Here is a 21,588-nt window from a genome sequence, read left to right as displayed (position 1 = left end):
TCGAGCAAGCTGTTCTACCTGACTTGTCAGTTTTGACACAACATCATCATTTCCCATCTTCTTCCCTTCACTTCGGGCTGAGTGCCAGTTGTAACTTGTGCTGACTACCTTCTCACTAAGGTCATACAAAGCCTGTGGCTCAAGATCTTCTGGATTACAGTTAGCAATGGATTCGATTTGAATTTTGTAAATGTTGGTCACACCATTGTAGAAATTTTGCACTTGCATCCACATAGGGATACCATGATTTGGCACCCTTCTCAATAACTCTTTATATCTCTCCCAGGCTTCTGCCAGCGACTCATCCTCTTCTTGTATGAACCGAGACACTTCATTTCTCAGTTTTATGGCCTGTCGAGGTGGGAAATATTTCATCAGAAAATCTCACGCCATCTCTTCCCAACTTGTGATTGTTCCTGGCTGTAAATTTCTTAGCTAGTTCTTCGCTTTATCCCTTAGGGAGAAAGAAAACAGCTTCAGTCTGATAACATCATCAGAAACACCTCTGTTCGATCTGAATGTGTTGCACAACGTGATGAATTCTTGAATATGCCCATTTGGATCTTCAGATTGAAACCCATTAAATTGTACTGAGGCCTGGATCATCTGTATCATGGACCCTTTCACCTCGAACATGTTGTTCCCCTCATTGGGTAACACGATACATGAGGAATGTCCCTCTGTGGTTGGCCTCGAATAGTCTCTGATTCGCATAACAGGAGGGTTGTTATTCTCTCCTTCTTCTTCTTGGTTTGGTTGAACTAGTTGTTCGGGTGGTACCCTTCCAGCCATTCTTCTCTCTCTTTGTCTTTCTCTCTATCTAGCACGTCGAGCTCCCGCTCTATTTCGTCTACACGTCCTCTCTAATTCGAGATCGATAGGAAAAACAGGAGGTCCAGCTCTACGCATAAACAGGTTAAGAACTTCTTTGTTTCCTGCACGCCTTAGCAAACAGATTAAAAACACCCTGTTTCATAGAAATTTCAGATAAATTTTGTTGCTTAATCCCCGGCAACGGCGCCAAAAACTTGTTGTCCTCTGATGTGACTCTAGCAAGTGTACTAGATACAAGTAATAAAGTGATAAGTCAAGTATCGTATCCACAGGGATTGAGATCAAAATGATATGAGAAAATCGTTGCTGAACAGAGTGTGTGCGTAAAGGTATCTTCTTAGTAGGATTGATTGGTTGAGTGTGATAGTTTAAAACACAGTGTGCTAAGTTATGAAAGATATGACAAATAGAAGACAGTTTAAAAGATAGAACAGGCTAGGCACTGCTGAACAGGTTGTGTTAAGTCTTATAACATTCCAACGAATTAGTGATGATGCCAATGAAGCCAAAGTATCAGCTTTAATGCCCGCTTAAGTCAACTTTCGCGTGTTCTTAAGTTCCTGAGATTTACTAGAACCTTTAGCGTCCTAAAGATACGTTCATTCTCATATTAAGATCGAAGCTGCATTTCTATTTAAGAAAACCCTCGACACAACCATCTAACAGGTCTGCTTCGAGGTTGCGAGATTAATAGAGATATCAGTGAAGATGCAAGCAGTGTCCTAACATTCATCTATCACATGCATAAATGCCGAGGCAAAGAAGTTAAACCCTCATCAATCACAACATTGGCAAAATACTACACATTCATTAAAACGATATAAAACTTACATTACTGACCTGGACTGGCCTTGCCCATTCAAAATGGATTACTCACTCATATCGAGCAGTGAGTAATCAGTTGTTCTTGATACAACGAGAAGCTCCATTGGAGCTCCAATCTAAAGTTGTTGCTAAAATAACTTGTCTATTCTATGAAAACTAAAACTATCCGAACTCCCTTTCTTTCCTTCGCTACGCCTACTTAAAGGAAAAAGACAGGGACAAAATTGGTACAAGTCAAGTACCTTTATAGAAATTAAGTCAACTAATACTAAAACAAAAATAAATTGAAATGATTCGGAATCCTTTTTTACCCTTGAACACTCAAGGGTTGATACTTCATGTCATCTTGCTTCTTTGAGTAATGCCATCTTAACACTTTTCCACCTGCTGCTCTGCCTCTGCCTCTGCCACCTCTGATCTGTCGCTGTCCATCATTGAGTATCCGGCGTTTAACCGCTGGATCAAAATAAGGCTCCACTCCTTCTTGGCGGTAGCGAAACAAGCTGTTTCCAGCGAGTTTGGCTTTTATCAATGCTCACCTATAAAAAGACATTAATCAGTCCTTTATCTTGCAATAAAATGTAAAAACACCCAAATTCTTATATAAATATTATGTTAAACTAAGTCAATTTCATGCCTAACAGATACCGCAGCCAAGAGGTTTGGGTTAGTGATTGAAGCGCATCCTAGTCCGTATAGTGTGGGGTGGATCAAGAACGTCGGAGAGCTGAAAGCCACTCAAAGGTGTAGGGTTCCTCTTGAGATAGGGGAGTACTGGGATGAAGTTTATTGTGACGTTGTGGAAATGGATGCTTGCCACCTACTGTTGGGACGCCCGTGGCAATTTGATAGGGATGCTACCCATGCCGGAAGGAAGAACACCTAACACCTCTATTGGGAGAGCCTAAGGACAAAGGGAAGTCTACCTTGATTGTTTGCCCAACTCACAAGGCGTTTATTAACGAGTGTGAGGAGAGCCAAATGGTCTATGTAGTGATGGTGAAGTCAAGCACGCCGACGGATGGGGTAGGAAGCGAAGAGGGAGAAGTTCCGAAAGATGTGGGGAGATTGCTCAATGAGTTCCGTGACGTTTTTCTGGGAGAGTTACCATATGGGTTGCCACCTCTACGGGACATCCAACACCATATTGATTTAGTGTCGGGAGCTAGCTTGCCTAGTCTTCCCCACTACCGGATGAGTCCTAAGGAGAGTGAAGTGATGAAGGAGAAGGTGGACGAGTTGATAAGAATGGGCTACATTAGGGAGAGCATGAGTCCGTGTGCTGTACCGGCTTTGTTGACACCCAAGAAGATGGGTTGTGGAGGATGTGTATGGACAGTCGGGCCATCAATAAGATTACCATACGGTACAAGTTCCCGATTCCCCGACTTGATGATATGCTTGACCAATTGGGTGGGTCCAAGGTCTTTTCGAAGATCGACTTGAGGAGTGGGTACCACCAAATCCGGATTAAGGCGGGAGATGAGTGGAAGACGGCGTTTAAGACGCGTGATGGGTTGTACGAGTGGCTAGTGATTCCATTCGGGATGACCAATGCACCGAGTACTTTCATGAGGCTAATGAACCAAGTCTTACGCCCAGTGATTGGGAAGTTTGTGGTGGTCTACTTTGACGATATTCTCATCCATAGTAAGACGTTGGAAGAGCATATGGGGCATTTGAGAGCCGTGCTAGCCTTGCTCCGGGAGAACCAACTCTTTGCCAACACTAAGAAGTGTGACTTTGTCATGGAAAGTTTGGTATTTCTCGGGTATGTGGTCAGTGGGCGTGGTATCAAGGTGGATGAAGAGAAAGTTAGAGCTGTTCAGGAGTGGCCGACTCCGAAGACCGTTGGGGACATTAGGAGCTTCCATGGGTTAGCGACCTTCTATAGACGGTTCATCCGGAATTTCAGCGCCATAGTGGCCCCCATGACCAAGTGTTTGAAGAAGGGTAGAGGTTTCCATTGGGGAGATGAGCAGGAGAGCAGTTTTGCGTTGATAAAGGAAAAACTAAGCACCGCTCCGTTTTAGCGTTTCCAGATTTTGACAAGCTCTTCGAAGTTGAGTGTGATGCGAGTGGCGTAGGAGTTGGGGGAGTATTAATGAAAGAGAGGAGGCCCATAGCTTACTTCAGTGAAAAGTTGTGTGATTCGAGACAGAAATGGGCCACCTATGACAAAGAGTTCTATGCAGTAGTGCGGGCTCTCAAGACGTGGGAGCACTATCTCATTGGAAAAGAATTTATGTTGTACACCGACCACCAAGCCCTCAAGTACTTAGGGAGCCAAAAGCAACTCCGGAGCTCCATGCACGCTCGATGGTCCGCTTTTGTGGACAAGTTCCCTTATAAACTTCTCCACAAATCGGGGCAACAGCACAAAGTGGCGGATGCTTTGAGCCGAAGGGTAGCCCTCTTGAAAACAGTAACCTTGGAGTTGGTGGATTTTGAGCACATCAAAGGGGAGTATGAGGAGGATCCGGACTTTGGGCTTGAGTGGGAAAAGTGTAGGAGAGGTACCGAAGAGAGTGAGTATCAGTTAATGGATGGGTTTCTTATGAGGGGCAGCCAATTGTGCCTAACCCAGTACATCCATACGAGAAAGAGTGATCCGAGAACTACATGGAGGGGTGTTAGGAGGCCACTTCGGTCGAGATAAGACCTTGGAAGCGGTTAGCTCTCGATACTTTTGGCTTAGGATGAGGAAAGATGTGGTGTATATTGTTGAGCGATGTGAAACTTGTCAAACCTCCAAGGGGCATACTACTAACGTCGGATTATGGATGCACTTACCGGTTCCGGAAACCATTTGGGAGGATCTCTCAATGGATTTTGTGTTGGGGCTGCCAAGGACTCAACGAGGTATGGACTCCATCTTTGTGGTGGTGGATAGATTCTCGAAGATGGCACACTTTATCCCATGTAGGAAGACTAATGACGCCACCGCCATCGCCAAGTTGTTCTTTCGTGAAGTTGTGAGGTTGCATGGGGTCCCAAAGAGTATAGTGTCGGATCGGGACACCAAGTTTGTTAGCCACTTTTGGTGAACTCTTTGGGCTATTCTCGGAACCACGTTGAAGTTTAGTACCACGGCTCACCCACAAACGGATGGGCAAACTGAAGCAGTCAATCGGACCTTGGGTAACTTATTAAGGAGCAAGTGTCGGGACAAACCCAAGATGTGAGATTATTTGCTTGCCCAAGCCGAGTTCGCCTACAACTCCGCCGTGAGTTCAACCACCGGGAAGTCACCCTTCGAAGTTGTGTACACCAAAGCTCTGAACCATTCGCTTGATTTGGGGGAAGTTCCAAAGGGAGAGAAGAAGAGCGTAGCGGCTCAGAATTTGGCCAATGACTACCACCGAATGCACCAAGAAGTTCGGCATAGCATTGAGGAGAAAAATAGTAAGAACAAGGCCAAAGTCGATGAGCACCGGAGAGATGTGCAGTTTGAGGTTGGGGATGAGGTGATGGTGTACTTGGGGAAAGAACGACTTAGTCATGCCCCGAGTAGCAAATTGAGGCCGAGGAAGTATGGCCCCTACCAGATCACAAAGAAAATTAGTGCCAACGCGTACCAACTAACCCTTCCCAATTGGCTTGGGAAAATGTCTTCTTCTTTTAACGTGCAGGATTTGAGCTTGTGGAAGCCGGATGGATCATTGCCAATCAAGGTACCCGAGACGGAGTCCGACTCTTTCAAAGAAGGGAAGAATGATGAGGACATCTTATCCCTAAGCCCGAGCCCGGAACAACGAGGAGCTACACGAGAGAACCCACCTAAGGAGAGCGAAGACCAAGCCGAAGCAGAGGGCACGCGGGGCGTGGCTAACAGGACGCCATGCGTGGGCAGTGTCGTCCTTGGAGGAAGGTCAAGCCATTCGGGGACGCGGAGCGCCACCAGTAACACACGGGGCATAGGTAGCAGTCTAGAGCAAGAATCTTCCCAAGAGGTCAAGCCCGCGGGGCGTACGCCTTGGGCGCCACATGTAGATTCAGGTCCACAGAGCCATCAAACTCAGGAGCCTAATTATGCGAGGCGTAGTCCACAAGACACCACGTGTAAGAAGCATGATCGAGCGTCTCCAAGTTCAGGAGCGCAACTACACGGGGCGTAGTACTGGGGCGCGGGGCGTACTTATCTGGGAGAATACTTCTCCTCCAAGTTCTCATCTTGAGGGGACCATTTTCTGTTGCTCTTTATTTACTGTTTTGCCATCAACCCCCTTATTACTAAACTGCCATTTTCCTATTCTATCCTTGTGCACATGTTTTGGCCAAAACCCTATTCATGGGCTTTTGGTCTTTTCCCTTCTTATTTGGGAGAGTATTTAAGCTCCACTTCTTTGTAATGTGTAGATACCCATTTTTGTCCGGGACATTTTTTGAACCTTAACTGATTATATTTGGAATTCTAACAAATTCGTGAATTATATTAGAAATGCAAACTTTCAATTACAAGTATAATTTATTAAGAAAATTATATTTTATACCAATTTTTTATATCTCGGTATAATTATCACATTAAATCCGAGATGTGATTTATTGGAATAGAAATATTTTTCAAGTATAAATTATATTTGAAATAAAATGTGATGTGTTCTAAATATGAGTCTTGAAATTGTTATATTTTAAATTTATTAGTTAAATTCAACTTGTATCTAATTGGTTAGAATAATTTTCCAATTTTAATTCGTTGTGAAATTATATTGGAAATCCCTATAATCTAAGTACAAAGCTATGACAAAATCAATTTTTAAAGTTATCCATAATTACTTTTAAAATGATTTTGGTTTATCAATTATATTTAGGATATAATTTCCAAAATTATCTTACATCAAATGAATTAATAAACTGAAAAAATAATGGAATAAAAATAAAATAGAGTACATTATCAAAAAATAAGATAAAATGTTATTATTAAGAAAAATAAATTTTACATTTTAAAATTAATTAATTTCAATGTTTTACAGACACAGCCATCCAAAGTACAGCCAAGCCAACCTACAATCCAAAATTCAAAGGCAGAGAATGACAAATTTCAACATCTTGAAAAACAGCTACTCCATCTTGGGACACAGCCACTGCATGCTGAAGTCTGAAATTAGCAAGAGACTCATGTGACTACTTGGCTTGAATCCAAGAGGAGAAGAAGAAGCCAAGGTTGGGCAGCCTGCACCTTGAAACCAGCCACTGCACCATGCAGAAGACAAGACAATTCATCACAAAAGGGACAACATGTTTTGGACCTCTATAAATGGAGGTTGAGCACCTGAAACAAAGGGGGCAACAACAATATTAGAGCAAAAAGAAAAGTGAGCAAGAAAAAAGAACATCAGAGCAGAAAAAAAAGAAAAAACACAGCAAAAGGAAAGAGCAGCAACATTGAAAAAAAAAGAAGCAGAAAAGCAAAATAAGAGAGGCAAAAATCAATTAAAATTGTAATAGAGAGAGTTCTAGCTTTAGGGAGTGATCTGGTCTGTTCCTTTCTGTAATTGGAGAGCAATACCCATGCTAAGGAGTTCCAAACTCGTAGACGGTGCCGCTTTGTAAGGTTGGTAATGTAATATAATTCTGCTTTAGCAGTTTCAGCCTTCATTTTTAAGTTCTGCACTTTTAAATATTCAGTATATATGTCATCTGCATATTGCTTGATCTAAATATTTACTAGTTCCTATTTATCTATTTGTTCTAAGTTTTAGTAAGGTCTTAAACCATCACAGAATCAAAAAACACCAAGTTACATCATTTATACTTTCCTATTTGAAGTTCCAACTAACGAATATCAAGTAGAATCATAAAATGTAAGAGGAAAAATCTAGCGTATATTCCATGAGGATCCCTCAACCTCAACAATACCCTTTTCAGTGAATAAATCTCAAACAAAAGGAAACACAATACCCAGTCCATAATCACGGAAGAGCCAGAAAAACAATGAATCAAAAATCATGCCCTGTACATACAATTCCAGAACAACAAATACAAACATGCCCAAAACCATAATCAATAGATCAAGTTTAATTTTGAATCCTTAGAGAAATAAAAATGACATATAATGTACATGTAATCTGTATTTAAACCTTTGAACCACGGAAAATGACCTTAATCTAAGCTTTAAAACCAAAAATGAATGAAGAGAGGTGAGGTTATAGAAACTTACCGATGAGAGAGATGAGACCCCTAGCTGGAACCAGAAAACGAAACCAAACGTTTTGGTGCTGCGGACGCTTTCTCTGTTCGGAATGCGCCTATAAACATGTATTTCAGCTTCTGAACCAAAGGAAAAAACAACATTAATTTAAGCTTCAAACGGTAAAAAAACGACTTCAATTTAAGCCTTCAGCAAAATCAAACAAGTACAGTGAAAGAGGTAAGGTCGTAGTAGCAGGGAAGTACGTCAACTCACCGACACAGAAACGAGATGAAACCCCTAGTCGGAATTGATCCGACGCCTGGTCTGATGTCGCGGATCCCCTTTACTTTCTCCGTTCGGTCCAAGGAAAAGTCCCTCGTCTCCAGAAATAAAAACCGACCAGCTGCGCCTCCTCTCCGTCGTTCCTCGGACGGAACCATCGCCGGCGGTCGCCAAGGGGGAATCCCTGCTGCTCTGACTCGAAAAGGACCGCCGGTGAGAAGATGATGAAGGCTAAAGGAGGGAGAAGGTCGAATGTCCAGAGATGGGAATTAGGAATCCCTAAATCGTAAAGTGATGAGGGTGAACCGGGTCAACGGTATTGGATCCGAATATAACATAGAGCCGACCCATTCCTTAACTCATTTACTTAAGCCTTTTTCTTCAAATTGTTTAAGTTAAAGCCCATTTGTCTCCTTTTTATTAATAACTCTCAATTAATTCATTTATTTTAATTATCTAATCAATTGTTAAAGTTTGATCTTAGTTTCTGTTAGCTTAATATAGCTTACTAGTTGGCTCAAAAAAGGGTTAGTTGTTTAATCATTGAAATTTATTTCTTTCCCTGTTAGTCTAATTTAATGATTTATATAGCTTAAATTAGTTTATAAATAAATCCCTTTCGTAGACCCCGTTAACTCAAGTTTGTAATTTAACCCGAATATCCTTTTAGCTTCTCAAATGTCATTTTAAAATTAAGGACGACGTGATTCGAACTCCTAAACGATATAGGTCACTCACGAACTCCCAATTACTTCTATTACCCAATGCATAGGGTTATGACCTAATCATATGTATGGTAAATGTAAAACGATAAAACGCGCACGAATAATAGTAACATCTCCTATTATCCAACGCATAAGGTTATGTCATAACCGTATGCATGGTAAATGTGAAATGATAAAAACGTGCATAAAAGATAGTGACATCTTCTATTACCCAACGCATAGGGTTATATAATAATCGTATGCATGGTAAATATGAAATAATAAAATCACATAAAAGTGATAGTGATATCCTCCAAATATATTAAACTCTCTATGTAAGGTTATGTCATAACCATATGTATGGTAAATAGAAAACGACGAATCGTACGGAGATAATGTCAATATACCGCAAAAAAAATATGAAGCTCCCTGCATAAGGTTATGTTATAATCATATGCATTACTATATAGCGTACGAAAGGTTTCATAGTTACGTACCCCTTAACGTCTCGTTCTACTCTACTTAAACCTAACACTGTGACTGCACCATAACCACGATCCCGAAGACCTAAAGGAGCTTCCAAAGTACGAAACCTAATGGTTATAGTTTCAAATCCCCTATACAAGGTTATGTCATAACCGTGTATACGATTGACGAATTCAAAGCGTGGCGAGGAAGGCAACATTGTTGCATTACAACCTCCTTAGCTCAATCGGGTAGGGTTATGTTATAACTCTACAAATCTAGAAGACTTCATGAATATTGAAGGAATGCCTAGATGAACGTAATTATTAACCAAAGCAATACCGAACACGAACACATAAAACAAGCATGCGGAAATATAACAGTACCGATTTTATCGGGCGGGGTAGGGTGAGATTTCGTCTCTTCCCTACACGTAATCGGAAACCGAATCTAGAATCATCGCAGACCAACTTCTTTATCCAAACTGGCCCGAAAGGGTCAATTTCAAATCAAATCGGTGTCCAATCAGACCGTCAAACTGATTGGTGGCGACTCGAAACCCCATTAGATCAATCTCCTTAGAGGGACTGTCTAGCACCGTTTGAAAACCAGTAGAGCGGGAGCCATCGAATAAGACAAACAGTTCGTGATCCGCGGGCACGGGCGCGACAGTTGGCGACTCTACTGGGGACATTGTTTTCCCGGCTGTGTATGTATTTCTAATTGTTTGTGTTGTGTGTTCACTTTTTATATTGCTTTGCTTACTCGTTTATCCTTGGCATATCACGCACGCCACACTATCACACTTGCACCCAAAGGTCATGTCATGATCTCACCCTTTCTAGGATCTAGGTAGAGGCAAAGTACGGTCCGCCTCTCAGTATTACCGAGGCTGGGGTCCTGAAACGCACTCGACTCAAATTGGACTTCCCTAATCAGTAATGATAGGGTTAAGGATTTGTGACCCAAACCATGACTTTCCTACCTTTAGAAATAGATCCAAGAGCTACCCAAATAGAAGCTAGCCTTTTGTGCAGGTTAACCCTTTAAGGCATTCATTATAATAAAAAGTTGCTTTGTGATCTGATTAACGCGTATGTGATTATGCCTAACTGTTTATACTCGTGTTGTTGTCTAACATAACATGGCTTTCTCACGAAAGATTATGAAAATAATAAATGGGTTACCCTTGAAAAGTCTAGGACGTTAAAGAATATCTATTTTATTGAAGACTTTATTTTGAGCATGAATTGAATCACTTTTCAGATGCCAGAAGTGACTCCTCTTTTGTCCAAAGATATTCTGAGAAATGGAATGGACCTTCTAAGGATAATTCAGTTGTTATAATCATAATTTAAATGCGAAGATTTTGTCGTTTATTCGCGACTAAAAAATAAAAATAAAAAGCTTTAAAATGGAATATGATTTCTTGGCACTAATGCTTTGTTTTCTCTCTTATACTCATTATCGAATAAATGTATAAATATGGATATTCAATACTTTTTCATGGCATCTTCTTCAAGCATAATAGAAATCTTAAATAAAAAAATAGCAATGAAAAGTTGATCTCGCAAAAATAAGTTGATTAACTCATCAATGGGATAACATAAAACGATGGATATGCTTGAAGAAAAAGATAACTATCGAATGCTTATATTTATATTTTGTTTCGATACTGTGTACGAAGAGTGTCTAAGAAAGCATTTCTCGCCTAGTGAGATTATATTTTGATAACATCACATCACGTCATTACATACATTGTATCATGTCATCAGTACGTGTGTGTCCACCATATGTGTTTATCATGCATCTTGTAGCGATGTATTCTTGCGCACTCCATTACGCAAGATACGTCTTCCCATTTCATACCATTTTCCATGTTGTACATTCTTTTCATGTGTCATATCATTATGTCAACGTACGTCTAGGATACAGGACATCACATATCATGATTTGTGTCACCACACATATATGAACACCCACGTGTCAATCATTCATATCATGAATAAAATCATTCAACATTATCAAGTTTTCTTTGAGCCCGTACATCACTGTAGTTGTGCGGTCTCCCTTTTCATATGTCAGTTTGTGTCATTCATTATCATGCATAAGCTTTTATAGAGATTTTTTTTTCATAACCGTGACATTTTCATACACGACATGGTCAAATTGACCTAGTTTCGCACAACATCCATTTCATGTATTATATTTCATTCTTCGTTTTAATGCGAGCAAAATTTTAGGGACCTTTTAGAAAAAAAACTTTCAACGTCTCATGCATTTGCATTGTTTTTCTAAAATGAAAAACAGAAAAATCGTCTGTTTGGCTTGTTCAATCAATAATCCAACAAAAAAAAGAAAAAACGATAAATAGAGATCATGAAAAAAAAAGAAAAAAGAAAGTCGGGGGACCTTACTTTGATGCCTCATGCAAAATTATTCAATAAATTGCTTCGGAATTATCAGCACGTTCTGAACCTCTACGACCACCTTGTTCGAAGCGGTATAATCCTAAATGCCAGATGCACATACCATTCACGAGTTATTGGACTTTCAAGAAAGTTGAACTTTGATTGAACAAAGAATGTATCACGGAGCATCATCTTAAATCCCGCCGAAGGTTCAAGAAATGCGCATTCATTTCAAACATCATTAGGATCATGACTGTTTAATAAAATGCATATTATCGTCTTCATTTTATTCATACCCTATATTAAATTATTCCTTTCAGTCACTCTCAAACATATTGTCCATCAATAGGTAATGAAACCATTTTGAAAAGTGATAATGATCAAGGTAGAATTTCCATTGACCTTCACGCACTTGGGAGATGCTTGAGTTGAGGTTTGAAAAAAAATAAAAAAAAATTGAAAAAAAGAAAAAGAGAAAAGAAAAAAGAAAAAGAAAAAGAGATAGAAGTTTGATCTTATCATCAAAGAGATCAATGAAGACCACATGATAGATGTCTTGCAATCAATTTGTCATTTTTTAGGAAAATTATCTTGATTAAGTCAAAATTTAAAATCATTTGATTATTCCTCGAAGCGTAATATCAGACTGCTTATGATTAAGGAAATGATTAAGGCCTTCTTTGGATCGTACATTCAGCCTTTAACCTACCTTTTTCAATATACTCCTTTGTTCACCCCTTTGAGCCATAGACTTTTTTTCATATCGCCAATTTCCCCGCTTTCCAAAAAGGAAACCAATTGATTGAAGAATGGTCAAAATTCAATAAAGCGTCAATGTTCCCTCAATTTACCAAGACGCTACAATAGATGAACGAAGCCGTTGAAATCTAAAAAAGGAGCCTGCTAGGTTGAAAACCCGTAAGGGCAATCTAGGCAAAAGTTAGGGCAAATAAAAAGGAAAAAAAGAGCCTGCTAGATTGACACTCTCAAAAGGAAATCTAGGCAAAAGGAAAGGCAAGCAAAAACCAATTGCATGAAATTGAAAGTCGATTGAGAAAAAAGAATTGTCCAAGATAGTAGTTTCCTTTTGAAAAATAGGGAATTCTCAAAATCAATTGGTCTACTTGATTCTTCTAAACCTTCTTCCATCAGTATTACCTTCAACCCTTGAAAACCAAAAAAGACCTTTCGATCCTTAGTCATGATGTTAGTCTATATTAGCAGAGAGGAATAAGAATTTTATGCATATGACAATTTGCATTTCAAATTTGACTTGGTCTGGATAATCTACCCAGAATTGGAAGCTATGATTCAAGCATACATATGGAGCTGTGACAAGCAACATCTTCTCATTAGACGGTCAAAAGGAGCTCATCTCGTTATTCAAATAAGAAAAAAAAACGAATGAAAAAATGAGAGCATAAAAAAAACTTCAAGATTTGTGCAAAGACTTCAACAAGAGCACTTCAACAAGCATAATATCAAAAACGTTGGGGGCAATAAGGTTGATCGCCGTAACATCAACATACACTCGTTCATGTTTGAACTGATACGAGTTGATAGTTGTGAAAAGCAAAATTGGGGGCAATCACAGAAATGCCACCAATACAAGCCAATGATTTCATCAACAAGATAGAATGTGAGTTGGGGGCAACTGAGACGATGTCACCAATAAAGAAAAGATTCAGAAAAATATCACGTTGAGACACGTGGAGCAATAGAAACCTTCTTGATCATTTGAACTTTTTGATGGTTTCATTATCTAAACCATTCTTCCCAAAAAATAATAAAAAAAAAACTAAAATGAAAAACACAGTTCATACCAACATTCATCCTTTCCTCATAAACCTTGCTTTGAAAATGGTTTTATGCATTTGTTAAAAAGTCATGATCCTGAAAAATATGTGAAACGAATGGTCGACTTTTCTGGAATCACGGTCCCTCACAGAAAATGGGACATTGATGCACCACTTCAAATCATTCTTCATCTGGAAGCTTGCTAGGGGGCAACATGGCTAATTTCCTTGGCACCAGATCCATCAAACAAAGGTACCAGTAGTGCCTAAATTGAAAAAACAACGTTGGGGCATTATACCTTCCCATGATACGAACAAAGAGATAAAATGGTTCGACACACACATAAGGAACCATAATCTTCAAGAGCATGGAGATTCAGAGCATCCTCAAAGACAACAAGAAGTCAGAGGAACAAACTCGAGAATAAGTCAAAGAAAACCTGAAGCAGTCGAGGCCTTAAACCAGATGAAGTCAAGATCCCCAAGGAGTAGCGATGATCTCTTTTGGATTATGCATTTTGAATGAGCCAAACAGATAAGAAAGCCATTCTCAAAAATACATAACATCTTTTATGGTGTTTTCAATAAAGGTTTTTAAACCATCCTAAAAAAATGAAAATAAAAAATCATGATACCCTTTTCTGCACTAAAAGCTTCAATTTTCTCAAAAGTTCATTTGCGAAAGTTCTTACTGAAATTAGAGTCGCAAAATATATCACATTTTTGCATCATTAAAAGCACGCATTTATAAGCATAAACATTGCATGTGCCTTTCATGTGTGTAAATACATTTTGTCCTGCATAGCCACTGAGTTATTTTGCAGGAAAGCAATAAAAGCTAGGAAAGCGATCAATAGTATCGTACCAACCAAATTTTAAAAAAAAAATCAAGAGCAAATGCGAAAGGTGGATAGGAAATGTCCGTTTGGAGAATCGCCTATTCACATCACTTTAACTTCAATGGCAGAAAAGTCTGCAAATCATTCAAAACCAACGGAGGATGTCCGTAAAAGTCATTCAAAGCAAACTGGAGAATGCCCAGTCTCAAAGCCATTCAAAACTGTAGGGTGAACAGTCTCAAGTCATCCAAAACCAACGGAGGATGTCCGTAAAAGTCATTCAAAGCAAACTGGAGAATGCCTAGTCTCAGAGCCATTCAAAACTGTAGGGTGAACAGTCTCAAGTCATCCAAAACCAACGGAGGATGCCCGTCAAAGGTCATTCAAACTGGAGAATGCCCAGTCTCAGAGCCATTCAAAACTGTAGGGTGAACATTCTCAAGTCATCCAAAACAAACGGAGGATGCCCGTTAAAGGTCATTCAAACTGGAGAATGCCCAGTCTCAAAGTCATTCAAAACTGTGGGATGAACAGTCTCAAATCATTCCAAACTGGAGAATGCCCAGTCTCAGAGCCATTCAAAACTGTAGGGTGAACAATCTCAAGTCATCCAAAACAAACGGAGGATGCCCGTTAAAGGTCATTCAAACTGGAGAATGCCCAGTCTCAGAGTTATTCAAAACTGTAGGATGAACAGTCTCAACTCATTCAAAACTGGAGAATGCCCAGTCTCAGAGTCATTCAAAACTGTAGGATGAACAGTCTCAAGTCATTCAAAATTGTAAGATGAACAGTCTCAAGTCATTCAAAATTGTAAGATGAACAGTCTCAAGTCATTCACAAGATGAACAGTCTCATACACAAGTTGCGGGGAGCCGCTCTAAATACTCATACACAAGTTGCGGGGAGCCGCTCTAAATACTCATACACAAGTTGCAGGGAGCCGCTCTAAACACTTATACACAAGTTGTGGGGAGCCGCTCTAAACACTCACATATTTGTTGCGGGGAGCCGCTCTAAACACTCCATATCGGTTGCGGGGAGCCGCTCTAAACACTCACACACAAGTTGCGGGGAGCCGCTCTAAACACTCACATATCGGTTGCGGGGAGCCGCTCTAAACACTCACACACAAGTTGCGGGGAGCCGCTCTAAACACTCACATCTCGGTTGCGGGGGGCCGCTCTAAACACCTACATCTCGGTTGCGGGGAGCCGCTCTAAATACTCGCATATCGACCGCGGGGAGCCGCTCTAAACACTCACACACAAGTTGTGGGGAGCCGTTCTAAATACTCACACACAAGTTGCGGGGAGCCGCTCTAAATACTCATACACAAGTTGCGGGGAGCCGCTCTAAATACTCATACACAAGTTGCGGGGAGCCGCTCTAAAGACTCACACACAAGTTGCGGGGAGCCGCTCTAAACACTCACACACAAGTTGTGGGGAGCCGCTCTAAACACTCATACACAAGTTGCGGGGAGCCGCTCTAAACACTCACACACAAGTTGCGGGGAGCCGCTCTAAACACTCACAAATTGGTTGTGGGGAGCCGCTCTAAACACTCACAAACCAAAATCAAATCAACACAACTCAAGTCAGATCAACACAGATTGATCCGAACATTCAGGGAGTTTTACTAAACCTTTCATTGTTTTTAAGTTTTTACTTTTTCGCTCAATAAAGTGCAAAAATGGTTATCTATTTGTACTTTGTATACTCCATTTCCAATGGAGATATACAAAGGGGGGCAGCTGTAGATACCCATTTTTGTCCGGGACATTTTTTGAACCTTAACTGATTATATTTGGAATTCTAACAAATTCGTGAATTATATTAGAAATGCAAACTTTCAATTACAAGTATAATTTATTAAGAAAATTATATTTTATACCAATTTTTTATATCTCGGTATAATTATCACATTAAATCCGAGATGTGATTTATTGGAATAGAAATATTTTTCAAATTATAAATTATATTTGAAATATAATGTGATGTGTTCTAAATATAAGTCTTGAAATTGTTATATTTTAAATTTATTAGTTAAATTCAACTTGTATCTAATTGGTTAGAATAATTTTCCAATTTTAATTCATTAGTTGTGAAATTATATTGGAAATCCCTATAATCTAAGTACAAAGTTATGACAAAATCAATTTTTAAAGTTATCCATAATTACCTTTAAAATGATTTTGGTTTATCAATTATATTTAGGATATAATTTCCAAAATTATCTTACATCAAATGAATTAATAAACTGAAAAAATAATGGAATAAAAATAAAATAGAGTACATTATCAAAAAATAAGATAAAATGTTATTATTAAGAAAAATAAATTTTACATTTTAAAATTAATTAATTTCAATGTTTTACAGACACAGCCATCCAAAGTACAGCCAAGCCAACCTACAATCCAAAATTCAAAGGCAGAGAATGACAAATTTCAACATCTTGAAAAACAGCTACTCCATCTTGGGACACAGCCACTGCATGCTGAAGTCTGAAATTAGCAAGAGACTCATGTGACTACTTGGCTTGAATCCAAGAGGAGAAGAAGAAGCCAAGGTTGGGCAGCCTGCACCTTGAAACCAGCCACTGCACCATGCAGAAGACAAGACAATTCATCACAAAAGGGACAACATGTTTTGGACCTCTATAAATGGAGGTTGAGCACCTGAAACAAAGGGGGCAACAACAATATTAGAGCAAAAAGAAAAGTGAGCAAGAAAAAAGAACATCAGAGCAGGAAAAAAAAAAAGAAAAAACACAGCAAAAGGAAAGAGCACCAACATTGAAAAAAAAAGAAGCAGAAAAGCAAAATAAGAGAGGCAAAAATCAATTAAAATTGTAATAGAGAGAGTTCTAGCTTTAGGGAGTGATCTGGTCTGTTCCTTTCTGTAATTGGAGAGCAATACCCGTGCTAAGGAGTTCCAAACTCGTAGACGGTACCGCTTTGTAAGGTTGGTAATGTAATATAATTCTGCTTTAGCAGTTTCAGCCTTCATTTTTAAGTTCTGCACTTTTAAATATTCAGTATATATGTCATCTGCATATTGCTTGATCTAAATATTTACTAGTTCCTATTTATCTATTTGTTCTAAGTTTTAGTAAGGTCTTAAACCATCACAGAATCAAAAAACACCAAGTTACATCATTTATACTTTCCTATTTGAAGTTCCAACTAACGAATATCAAGTAGAATCATAAAATGTAAGAGGAAAAATCTAGCGTATATTCCATGAGGATCCCTCAACCTCAACAATACCCTTTTCAGTGAATAAATCTCAAACAAAAGGAAACACAATACCCAGTCCATAATCACGGAAGAGCCAGAAAAACAATGAATCAAAAATCATGCCCTGTACATACAATTCCAGAACAACAAATACAAACATGCCCAAAACCATAATCAATAGATCAAGTTTAACTTTGAATCCTTAGAGAAATAAAAATGACATATAATGTACATGTAATCTGTATTTAAACCTTTGAACCACGGAAAATGACCTTAATCTAAGCTTTAAAACCAAAAATGAATGAAGAGAGGTGAGGTTACAGAAACTTACCGATGAGAGAGATGAGACCCCTAGCTGGAACCAGAAAACGAAACCACACGTTTTGGTGCTGCGGACGCTTTCTCTGTTCGGAATGCGCCTATAAACATGTATTTCAGCTTCTGAACCAAAGGAAAAAACAACATTAATTTAAGCTTCAAACGGTAAAAAAAACGACTTCAATTTAAGCCTTCAGCAAAATCAAACAAGTACAGTGAAAGAGGTAAGGTCGTAGTAGCAGGGAAGTACGTCAACTCACCGACACAGAAACGAGATGAAACCCCTCGTCGGAATTGATCCGACGCCTGGTCTGATGTCGCGGATCCCCTTTACTTTCTCCGTTCGGTCCAAAGAAAAGTCCCTCGTCTCCAGAAATAAAAACCGACCAGCTGCGCCTCCTGTCCGTTGTTCCTCGGACGGAACCATCGCCGGCGGTCGCCAAGGGGGAATCCCTGCTGCTCTGACTCGAAAACGACCGCCGGTGAGAAGATGATGAAGGCTGAAGGAGGGAGAAGTTGAATGTCCAGAGATGGGAATTAGGAATCCCTAAATCGTAAAGTGATGAGGGTGAACCGGGTCAACGGTATTGGATCCGAATATAACATAGAGCCGACCCATTCCTTAACTCATTTACTTAAGCCTTTTTCTTCAAATTGTTTAAGTTAAAGCCCATTTGTCTCCTTTTTATTAATAACTCATTTAATGATTTATATAGCTTAAATTAGTTTATAAATAAATCCCTTTCGTAGACCCCGTTAACTCAAGTTTGTAATTTAACCCGAATATCCTTTTAGCTTCTCAAATGTCATTTTAAAATTAAGGACGACGTGATTCGAACTCCTAAACGATATAGGTCACTCACGAACTTCCAATTACTTCTATTACCCAATGCACAGGGTTATGTCCTAATCATATGTATGGTAAATGTAAAACGATAAAACGCGCACGAATAATAGTAACATCTCCTATTATCCAACGCATAAGGTTATGTCATAACCGTATGCATGGTAAATGTGAAATGATAAAAACGTGTGTTAGACGAGGTGCCGCGGCCTAATCTCCCGGGCGGACCGGGGGGTGGACAACCTCATGGCAACGTAAGCGGTGATTGGCGCCGAAAGCAACCAATCGTGGAATCAAGCTGCTCGGCAGGGCCGGAGCTCGGAGATATGGAAGAGTCGCCACCCACGAATGGGAAAATGAACACCGATCCCTTGCGGGAGACCGGTGTGGGTTCGGGAAACTTAGGTACGAGCCGAGAAGGCTAGCTCCTTTCCGGAGAAAGGCTACTAGGCACCCCGACATCGCCCGGTTATGAACCACCGGCCTCCTACTCAACATGTTAGGCGATAACGAACTAATCGTATACTTCTTTAAGTTTAAAATTCATTTGAAACCCTTTTCTTTCTCTTTTTGGAAACCATTTTGAGCATATGATATTGAAAAGCCACATCAGTAAAGAATCACCCATTTATGTTTATACATACACAGAGAGGGGGAAGAAAGAAGTGATTTATTTACAACCGTATTTAAATATTATGTTGTGTGTCTATTCTACATTAACTTATTTCCCCAAAACGATATTTATTACATGGTTCGCACCTTAATCGCCGTTGGAACGATTTAGGTGCGTTTTAAAACCCCGTTTGATGAAGCTTACCCGAATCGCCGTTGGAACGACTCGAGTAATTGAAAACGTTAAAGTAAAAGCCTTTTAATAAGAAAACGTGGTTAAACATACAAGTCAATTTTATTTTGTACAAATTCATTAAGAAAGCGATTCAAAATCTCCATTATTAACAAAGAAAACGATTTTGATTACAATGTTCGCTTAATCCGTCGTTGGAACGGACTAAGGTTTTAAAACGTGGTGTTTTGAAGACGATTTGAAATATCAACCAAAATGACTCTATTTATCTACATTAGAGATCTAAGAAAGCTCATTAACTTAAATAGTTTAATTGAAAACTCTCTTTTTGTGACTTATTTTCCCCACTTATTTAATGGACTCTCTAACTATTATAATTACATCAATAAACACATTTTAGGCCCAAAAATTAATTTTTCCAAGTGAAGCCCATTTGAAACATGGACTTATAAATGACCAAAAGAAATAAAGAAAATAATATAGATATATATTTACACATTTTAGCCCAAAAGACATAAAATAAGAGTAAAAGAAAATATACTATCTAATACATATATGAGAAAGAATAATGAAAATAATACCTTTATATTTTAAACATAAGAAAATAGTGAATGAAATTCATAAATAAGAAAATAACATTTATCACTCAAAATAATTTTATTTAACAATAATTAAGACAACCCAAATATACCCCAAAACTATATATATACATAACTAATATAATCCTAATGTCAAAAAGACTATATGTTCATCTCCCAATATCTACTAATTATCTCCCAAAATGACCAAGTAAATAACATTTAAAATAGAATTTAATGTAATTTAAATGAATAATAATAAAAAAGAAAGTAATATGTACATATATAAAAAATTAGAATGAAAATGGAATACCAATCTCCTAAAATAATTATATATGCTAAAGTTTTAAAACAATTTGAGAAGAATATATTACATAATTATATATATATATGCTAAGGATTAAAAGTCTAAAAGTTGAGACCGAAATGGCATTTTTTACATTTTGGCAGATTTACCGACGGAAAATCCGTCGGTAAACAGCATTTAGTGACAGAATTGGCAAATTACAGCAGCACTCCAATATTTTCCAGATTTATTCAAAAGCTTTAAATTAAATCTAATTCGATCGTTTTGGACTTCCGAACTACCAAAGATGGATCATAGTCGAACACGGAAGTTCCTAAAGCGATGTTTTTATTTTAAAACGTTATTTGGAAACCTCTTTTAAATAAGAACTTATAATTACAACATTTTCGATACCCGAACTACCTTTTTATCGGATCACGGTTCGTATTGGGATATCCAAAACGAGGTTTTTATTATAAAACAAAACCGAATTTTATTTAACACGAAACGAAAATTAAATAAATACGTTAATAAAATAAAACGTGACAAAATAAACAAATGACTAAAGGAATAAAAACTATAGCATAAAAAAAAATAGAAGGAAAGAAATAAATTAAATAAAATAAAGAGTCTAGTCCTCGGATAATACCTTTGATTCGGTATCTGACAGTCGAAGCCGATTGATTCCACGAACCCCGAGCTCCCATTTTTTATGAAAAATTTAGTAAAAATTGAACTTAGGAAATTTAGAGATTTTCAATTTTAGAAAAAAAAAATGTTTTTTTCCCAAAAAATCCACTTCCTCTCTCTAGAAAAATATCTAGTGTGAGAAAGCTCTCCCCCAAAAAATCCTCCTTTTCACCTTGGGATCCGTGCCCTTATATAGGGAAACGGATCCCGGAACAATGGGCGACGCCCAAAAAAAATTGGGCGTCGCCCATTGTGGTTGGGCGGCCGCCCAACCTAGTGTTGGGCTACCGCCCAACCTTGTTGGGCGGCCGCCCAACAATGTTGGGCGATCGCCCAACGCGAGGTTGGGCGCCCGCGCCCAACCCTCGTCGGGCGTCCGCCCGACGCGTTGGGCGTTCGCCCGACGTGGTTGGGTGCCCGTCCGGTGACCCTCGGGGCGTGCCCCGCGCCGTCGGACGCGTGCACTCCGTGGCCGCCGAGCGCGCGTTCCGCGCAGCTAGACGCTCACACGTCGCGGCCGCCGAACGCGCGCCTCGC

General features: G+C 39.1%; 2 long non-coding RNA genes and 1 other non-coding gene across 3 annotated transcripts; 1 reads left to right on the top strand and 2 right to left on the bottom strand.

Annotated features, from left to right (window-relative positions):
• The first annotated feature begins 238 nt into the window (after window positions 1-238).
• Window positions 239-345, top strand: LOC136225275 (small nucleolar RNA R71). The gene has a single exon (XR_010686999.1). It is a non-coding gene; the product is annotated as a small nucleolar RNA R71 (small nucleolar RNA).
• Window positions 346-6,550: 6,205 nt separating this feature from the next.
• On the bottom strand, window positions 6,551-8,371 carry LOC136221788 (uncharacterized). The gene is made up of 3 exons (XR_010685308.1): window positions 8,066-8,371; window positions 7,820-7,929; window positions 6,551-6,931 (listed from the first exon to the last, which is right to left on the bottom strand). It is a non-coding gene; the product is annotated as an uncharacterized lncRNA (long non-coding RNA).
• Window positions 8,372-16,588: 8,217 nt separating this feature from the next.
• On the bottom strand, window positions 16,589-18,416 carry LOC136221787 (uncharacterized). The gene is made up of 3 exons (XR_010685307.1): window positions 18,109-18,416; window positions 17,862-17,971; window positions 16,589-16,969 (listed from the first exon to the last, which is right to left on the bottom strand). It is a non-coding gene; the product is annotated as an uncharacterized lncRNA (long non-coding RNA).
• Between the last annotated feature and the right edge of the window lie 3,172 nt (window positions 18,417-21,588).

This window comes from Euphorbia lathyris, chromosome 3 (genome assembly GCF_963576675.1).
Source record: "Euphorbia lathyris chromosome 3, ddEupLath1.1, whole genome shotgun sequence".
NCBI classification, from domain to species: domain Eukaryota; kingdom Viridiplantae; phylum Streptophyta; class Magnoliopsida; order Malpighiales; family Euphorbiaceae; genus Euphorbia; species Euphorbia lathyris.
This window is presented reverse-complemented; position numbering and strand designations above follow the sequence as displayed.